Here is an 8,222-nt window from a genome sequence, read left to right on the forward strand (position 1 = left end):
GTGAAAGCTTTGTTTTGATCATAAGCATGAGGAGAATTTAGCACAGATTGCAACAAGGAAATACAATCTATCAAAGGGTAATTATCATAATTAAATTCCTTGAAATCCAAAATAGTGGGTTCATTGCTATGTAAAGTTTTGACCTCTTCAATCCCACTTTTACCAATTTTTGCATCAAGATCTAAAAACTCCGAATCATTGGGACGCCTTCTAACTAAAGTTGACTCATCTCCAGTCCCATCTTTATCAAGATTCATATTGGCAAACAAAGATTTAATAGGAGACACACCAATCACTTTTATATCTTCATCATTATTATCATGAAAACTAGAAGAACACGCTTTTACAACACAATCTTTCTTAGCACGCATCCTAGCGGTTCTTTCTTTGCACTCATCAATGGAAATTCTCATGGCTTTGAGAGAATCATTGATATCATGATTAGGTGGAATAGATCTAAGCTTCAAATAATCAACATCAAGAGAAATTCTATCTACGTTCCTAGCCAACTCATCAATCTTAAGCAATTTGTCTTCAAGCAAAGCATTGAAATTCTTTTGCGAATTCATAAATTCTTTAACACTAGTCTCAAAATCAGAGGGCATCTTATTAAAATTTCCATAAGAGTTGTTATAGGAATTACCATAATTATTAGAGGAATTACTAGGGAACGGCCTAGAATTAAAGTTTCCTCTATACGCGTTGTTACCAAAATTGTTCCGACCAAAAAAATTCACATCCATAGATTCATTATTATTCTCAATCAAAGTAGACAAAGGCATATAATTAGGATCATAAGAAACACTCTTATTAGCAAACAATTTCATAAGTTCATCTATCTTTCCACTCAAGACATTAATCTCTTCTATCGCATGAACCTTTTTACTAGTAGATCTTTTGGTGTTCCATTGAGAATAATTAACCATACTATTATCTAGGAGTTTAGTAGCTTCTCCTAAAGTTATTTCCATAAAAGTGCCTCCCGCGGTCGAATCTAAAAGATTTCTAGAAGCAAAATTCAATCCAGCATAATTTTTTTGAAAATCATCCATAAATACAAACCATGTGTTGGGAAATTACGTATCATTAATTTCATCCTCTCCCAAGCTTGTGAAATATGCTCATGATCAAGTTGCTTAAAATTCATAATATCGTTTCTAAGAGAGATGATCTTAGCGGGAGGAAAATACTCAGAGATAAAAGCATCTTTGCACTTATTCCATGAATCAACACTATTTTTAGGCAAAGAAGATAACCAAGTTTTAGCACAATCTCTAAGCGAAAACGGAAATAGCTTCAATTTAACAATATTATTATCCACATCTTTCTTCTTTTGCATATCACATAAATCAAAAAAGTTGTTTAGATTGGTAGCGACATCTTCACTAGGAAGGCCAGCAAATTGATCTTTCATGACAAGATTCCGCAAAGCAGTATTAATTTCACAAGATTCAGCATCGATAAGAGGAGCAATCGGAGTGCTAATAAAATCATTATTGTTGGTATTGGAAAATTCACACAATTTAGTATTGTCTTGAGCCATCGTGACAAACAATCAATCCAACACACAAGCAAACAAGAGGCAAGCGAAAAAAAGATGAACGAAAAAAGGGCAAACGGAAAAGAGGCGAATAAAATGGCAAGGGCGAAGTGGGGGAGAGGAAAACTAGAGGCAAATGGCAAATAATGTAATGCGAGGGATAAGAGTTTGTGATGGGTACTTGGTATGTCTTGACGTGTGCGTAGATCTCCCCGGCAACGGCGCCAGAAATCCTTCTTGCTACCTCTTGAGCATGCATTGGTTTTCTCTTGAAGAGGAAAGGGTGATGCAGTAAAGTAGCATAAGTATTTCCCTCAGATTTTGAGAACCAAGGTATCAATCCAGTAGGAGACTACACGCAAGTCCCCTAGTACCTGCACAAACAAACAAGAACCTCGCAACCTACGCGATAAAGGGGTTGTCAATCCCTTCACGGTCACTTACGAGAGTGAGATCTGATAGAGATAATAAGATAAATATTTTTGTTATTTTTGTGATAAAGATTGGAAAATAAAGATTGAAAATATATAGTAAACTAGAATTGTAGATTGGAAACTTATATGATATAAAGTAGACCCAGGGGCCATAGGTTTCACTAGTGGCTTCTCTCAAGATAGCATGTATTACGGTGGGTGAACAAATTACTACCGAGCAATTAATAGAAAAACGCATAGTTATGATGATATCTAAGGCAATGATCATGAATATAGGCATCACGTCCATGACAAGTAGACCGAAACGATTCTGCATCTACTACTATTACTCAGCACATCGACCGCTATCCAGCATGAATATAGAGTATTAAGTTCATAAGAATGGAGTAACGCATTAGGCAAGATGACATGATGTAGAGGGATAAACTCAAGCAATATGATATAAACCCCATCTTTTTATCCTCGATGGCAACAATAAAATACGTGTCATTTCCCTTTCTATCACTGGGATCGAGCACCGCAAGATTGAACCCAAAGCTAAGCACTTCTCCCATTGCAAGAAAGATCAATCTAGTAGGCCAAACCAAACAGATAATTCGAAGAGACTTGCAAAGATATCAAATCATGCATATAAGAATTCAGAGAAGAATCAAATGATATTCATAGATAATCAAATCATAAACCCACAATTCATCGGATCTCGGCAAACACACCGCAAAAGAGTTACATCGAATAGATCTCCAAGAAGATCAAGGAGAACTTTGTATTGAGATCCAAAGAGAGAGAAGAAGCCATCTAGCTAATAACTATGGACCCGAAGGTCTGTGGTAAACTACTCACACATCATCGGAGAGGCTATGGTGTTGATGTAGAAGCCCTCCGTGATTGAATCCCCCTCTGGTAGATCACCGGAAAAGGCCCCAAGATGGGATCTCACGTGTACAGAAGGTCGCGGTGGTGGAAAAGGTGTTTCGTGGCTCTCCCCGAAGGTTTCAGTGTATAAGAGTGTATATAGGCGAAAAAGTACGTCGGTGGAGCTGCGAGGGGCCCACGGGGGTGGGGGCCCGCCTGGCCCCCTGGGCGCGCCGTCCTACCTCGTGGCCACCTCGCTGCTTCCTTGACGTCCACTCCAAGTCTCCTGGATCACGTTTTTTCCAAAAACGATCCTCGCGAAGGTTTCATTCCGTTTGATATTCCTTTTCTGCGAAACACTGAAATAGGCAAAAAAACAGCAATTTGCACTGGGCTTTCGGTTAATAGGCTAGTCCCAAAAATAATATAAAAAGGTATATTAAAGCCCATTAAACATCCAAAACAGATAATATAATAGCATGGAACAATCAAAAATTATAGATACGTTGGAGACGTATCAACCACCTCAAAGCTATTCTTTCCGATCAATCTATCCTAGAGTTCGTACTAAAATAACACGATGCTATTCTTTCCGATCGATCTAACCAAGAGTTCATACTAAAATAACACCAAAGCAAATTCAGATTCATAATATTCAATCCAACACAAATAACTTCAAAGAGTGCCCCAATATTTCTACCGGAGAAACAAAGACAAGAACATGCATCAAGCCCTATGCATAGATTACCCCAATGTCACCTCGGGAATCCGCGAGTTGAGTGCCAAAACGTATATCAAGTGAATCAATACGATACCCCATTGTCACCACGGGTATTTAAAGCACAAGTGCTCCCTGGGTGGTTTTGGTAATTAATGTCAACATATCTCTTGTTGGACTAACACTTTTACCTAGTATGTTTCAGATAAGTTCAACAATGGAGTGGCATGGACTAGAGGATGCGGAACCCCTTCAAGATGCTAAGGACAAAGGATTGGCTCAAGCTTCAAGATCAAGACTCTACATTTTCTATTTTAGTGATCCAAGATCACATTGAGTCTATAGGAAAAGCCAATACTATCAAGAGGGGATGAGGTGTTGCTTAATGGCTTGCTTGCTCAAAGTGCTTAGTGATATGCTTCAAAACCCTCAACTACCTTCCCACATCCACATATGACCTAAACCAAAAGTCAAACTCGGCCCCACCGATTCTTTCTATCCGGAGCCACCGAGTTCAGTTAACATAGCCACTGCCAGAAACCCTAATCAGTTCGGTCTCACCGATGGGATCTCGGTCTCACCGAGATGGGCTTGCAAACTCTCTGTTACGTGTTGCAATATTTTCGGTCCCATCGAGATATGCAATCGGCCCCACTGAGTTTGCTTGGCCAACTCTCTGTTTCGCTTATTACCCAAATCGGTCCCACCGAGTTTGAGTAATCGGTCAAACCGAGTTTTGGTTTTACCCTAACCCTAGCACATCCGTTCCACCGAGTTGAACTAGTCGGTCCCACCAAAAACCCTAACGGTCACTAGGTTTACTAAATCAGTCCGACCGAGTTTTTCCCTTCGGTCTTACCGAGATTGGTAAATTGAGTGTAACGGTTAGATCTTGTGTGGAGGCTATATATACCCCTCCACCCACTCTTCATTCGTGGAGAGAGCCATCAGAACATACCTACACTTCCAATACACATTTTCTGAGAGAGAACCACCTACACTTGTGTTGAGGTCAAGATATTCCATTCCAACCATATGAATCTTGATCTCTAGCCTTCCCCAGGTTGCTTTCCACTCAAATCTTCTTTCCACCAAATCCAAATCCTGTGAGAGAGAGTTGAGTGTTGGGGAGACTACCATTTGAAGCACAAGAGCAAGGAGTTCATCATCAACACGCCATTTGTTACTTCTTGGAGAGTGGTGTCTCCTAGATTGGCTAGGTGTCACTTGGGAGCCTCCGACAAGATTGTGGAGTTGAACCAAGGAGTTTTTAAGGGCAAGGAGATCGCCTACTTCGTGAAGATCTACCGCTAGTGAGGCAAGTCCTTCGTGGGCGACGGCCGTGATGGAATAGACAAGGTTGCTTCTTCGTGGACCCTTCGTGGGAGGAGCCCTCCGTGGACTCGCGCAACCGTTACCCTCCGTGGGTTGAAGTCTCCATCAACGTGGATGTACGATAGCACCACCTATCGGAACCACGACAAAAACCTCCGTGTCTCCAATTGCGTTTGAATACTCCAAACCCTTCTCTTTACATTCTTGCGAGTTGCATGCTTTACTTTCCGCTGCTCATATACTCATTGCATGCTTGCTTGATATGTATTGTGTTTGTTAAACTTGTGCTTAAACTCCACTTAAACTTAAGAATATTAAAAACTGCAACTTTTGGCACTTAGTGTCTAATCACCCCCCCCCCTCTAGACACCTCTTCTCGATCCTTTCAATTGGTATCAGAGCTTTAGTCTCCATTGCCTTGGTTTAACACACCGTTGGAGGAAGATGGATGTGTCTACTTTGGGGAGTCTTAGACATAGAGTGCCCATTCTTGATGGAGAGTATTTTCATGAGTGGAAAATGAAATGCTTGAGATTTTCAATGAATATCATTTGAACAAGTACATTACTAGCCCTTGTGCACCTCATGTTGATCCCTTGCATCCTACCCTTGATGAGTCAATTGACATGATTCGCAATCTTAGAACTGTTAATCTTATCACTAGAGGCTTGCCTAGAAACTTGATTGGATGTTTGCCTACTCTTAAGTGTGCCTACACCATATGGAAATTTCTTGAGGAACTCTTTCCAAATTATTCCTTGAAAGATGTAGATGAAATCCTCCATAAGTCTATTGCCTTGATTAAGATGAGTTCCAATGATCCCAAATTTGGTGACTGCTTATTTGAGCTTACTAATCTTACGAGTGCCAAAGGAGATATTGGAATCATTAGCAATATCATTTCCAGAGCTATTAGAGTTCATAAAGATAACTATAGAAATGATCATTTATCTAATGAATTACCCTCTCTAGGAATTGATCAATCACAAGATGATGTTGAACATGAATACTCGGATGAGGATGATGATGATGATGATGATAGTGATTATGATCTCGATGATGCGATGAGACACTTTGGTCTTATGGCAAATCTTCGCAGCTACATGGCTGGAGGAAAGGAATGGGTCCTTGATAGTGGATGTACTGATAATATGACCAGAGATTAAGACATGTTCCGTGAGCTTGCTGAAAATGACAGCCCTCGAAAGTATGTCACTTTTGGTGATAATTCAAAGGGTAAGGTGGTTGGCCTTGGTAAGGTGGCCATCTCACATGATAGCTCTATTCAAAATGTCATGCTCGTTGAATCTCTTGGCTACAACTTACTTTCAGTATCTAGACTTGCTGATTTCGGTTTCAATGTCTTATTTACTGAAGTAGACTGCCAAGTGTTTCGTAGAGATAATCATAAAATGGTCTTTACCGGTATACGTAGAGGAGATCTTTACATTGTTGATTTCACTAAAAAGGCTCAACCTAAAACTTGCTTAATTGCCAAATCTTCTAAAGGTTGGTTGTGGCATAGAAGACTAGGTCATGTTGGTATGCGAAATCTTGATAAGCTTATTAAAGGTGATCATATCCTTGGAATAAAAGATGTCATATTTAACAAGGATAGACTTTGTAGTGCTTGTCAAGCGGGGAAACAAGTTGGAGGAAGTCATTGCGCGAAGAACATCATGACCACAAGAAGACCACTCGAGCTACTTCACATGGATCTCTTTGGTCCAAATGCCTACAAGAGTCTCGGTGGTAAATCATTTGGTCTAGTCATAGTTGATGATTTTTCAAGATTTACGTGGGTGTTCTTTCTTGATGACAAATCGCAGGTCCAAAAGATCTTCAAAAACTTTGCTAGGAAGGCCCAAAATCAGTTTGACGTGAAGATCAAGAAGGTTCGGAGTGACAACGGAACGGAGTTCAAGAACGCAAATGTGGACACCTTTCTTGACGAAGAAGGGATTTCACACGAGTTCTCGGCTACACACACACCTCAACAAAATGGAGTTGTTGAAAGGAAGAACCGGACTCTTATCGAGATGGCAAGAATGATGCTTGATGAGTACAAAACGCCAAAGCACTTTTGGGCGGAAGCGGTTGAGACAGCTTGTCATGCAATAAATCGCTTGTATCTTCACAAGCTACTCGGCAAGACGGCATACGAGCTCCTCACCGGTAACAAACCCCAAGTTGGATAGTTTCGAGTATTCGGCTCAAAGTGCTACATTCTTGATAAGCATCATCGTTCTAAATTTGCTCCTAAATCTCATGAAGGTTTCCTACTTGGTTATGGCTCAAACTCTCACACTTACCGTGTCTACAACAATTTCACCCGATGAAGAGACGGTAGATGTGAATTTTGATGAATCTAACGGCTCGCAAGTAGAGCAATTGCCAATTGATGTAGGAGACAAAGACCCTTCGGAAGCAATTCAAGACTTGTCCATTGGCAAGATTCGTCCAACGGAAGTGAAGGAGAGTACCTCGTCCGTCCAAGTGGAAGCTTCTACCTCACCACAAGGTGAACCAAGAGTTGATATGGAAGCATCCACAAGTGGGACACGCCAAGATGAAGAAAACAAGGAAGTGCACCAAGATGAACATCAACAACCTCCTTCTCCACCACGATAAGAGAACGACAACGTCAACAATGAAGAAGGCCAAGAAGAAGCACATGATGAAGAGGATGTTCCACCCCGACCCAAGCAAAAGCTTTCACGAGTTCGAGCAAGAATTGCTAAGGATCATCCCGTCGAGCAAATCTACAATGATATCCAAACCGGGAGAATCACTCGCTCTAAAACTCGTTTAGCTAACTTTTGTGAACATTACTCATTCATCTCTAGCATTGAACCTATGAAGGTTGAAGAAGCATTGGAGGATCCGGACTGGATAAATGCTATGCATGAAGAGCTACACAACTTTGAGAGAAATCAAGTGTGGACATTAGTCGAGAAACCCGACAACAACCACAACATCATTGGTACCAAATGGGTGTTTCGCAATAAGCAAGATGAAGATGGACAAGTGGTTCACAACAAAGCACGTCTCGTCGCCCAAGGCTACACACAAGTTGAAGGTATGGACTATGGTGCGACATATGCTCCCGTTGCTAGACTTGAGTCCATTCCCATCCTACTTGCTTATGCTAATCACCATAATATCACCTTGTACCAAATGGACATTAAGAGTGCTTTTCTAAATGGCAAAATCGAAGAGGAAGTTTATGTTAAGCAACCTCCCGGCTTCGTCAATCCTAAGAAACCTAATCATGTTTACAAACTTCACAAAGCCCTTTATGGTCTTAAACAAACTCCTAGAGCATGGTATAAATGCTTGACCA

Source organism: Triticum urartu, chromosome 5 (genome assembly GCF_003073215.2).
Source record: "Triticum urartu cultivar G1812 chromosome 5, Tu2.1, whole genome shotgun sequence".
NCBI lineage: Eukaryota > Viridiplantae > Streptophyta > Magnoliopsida > Poales > Poaceae > Triticum > Triticum urartu.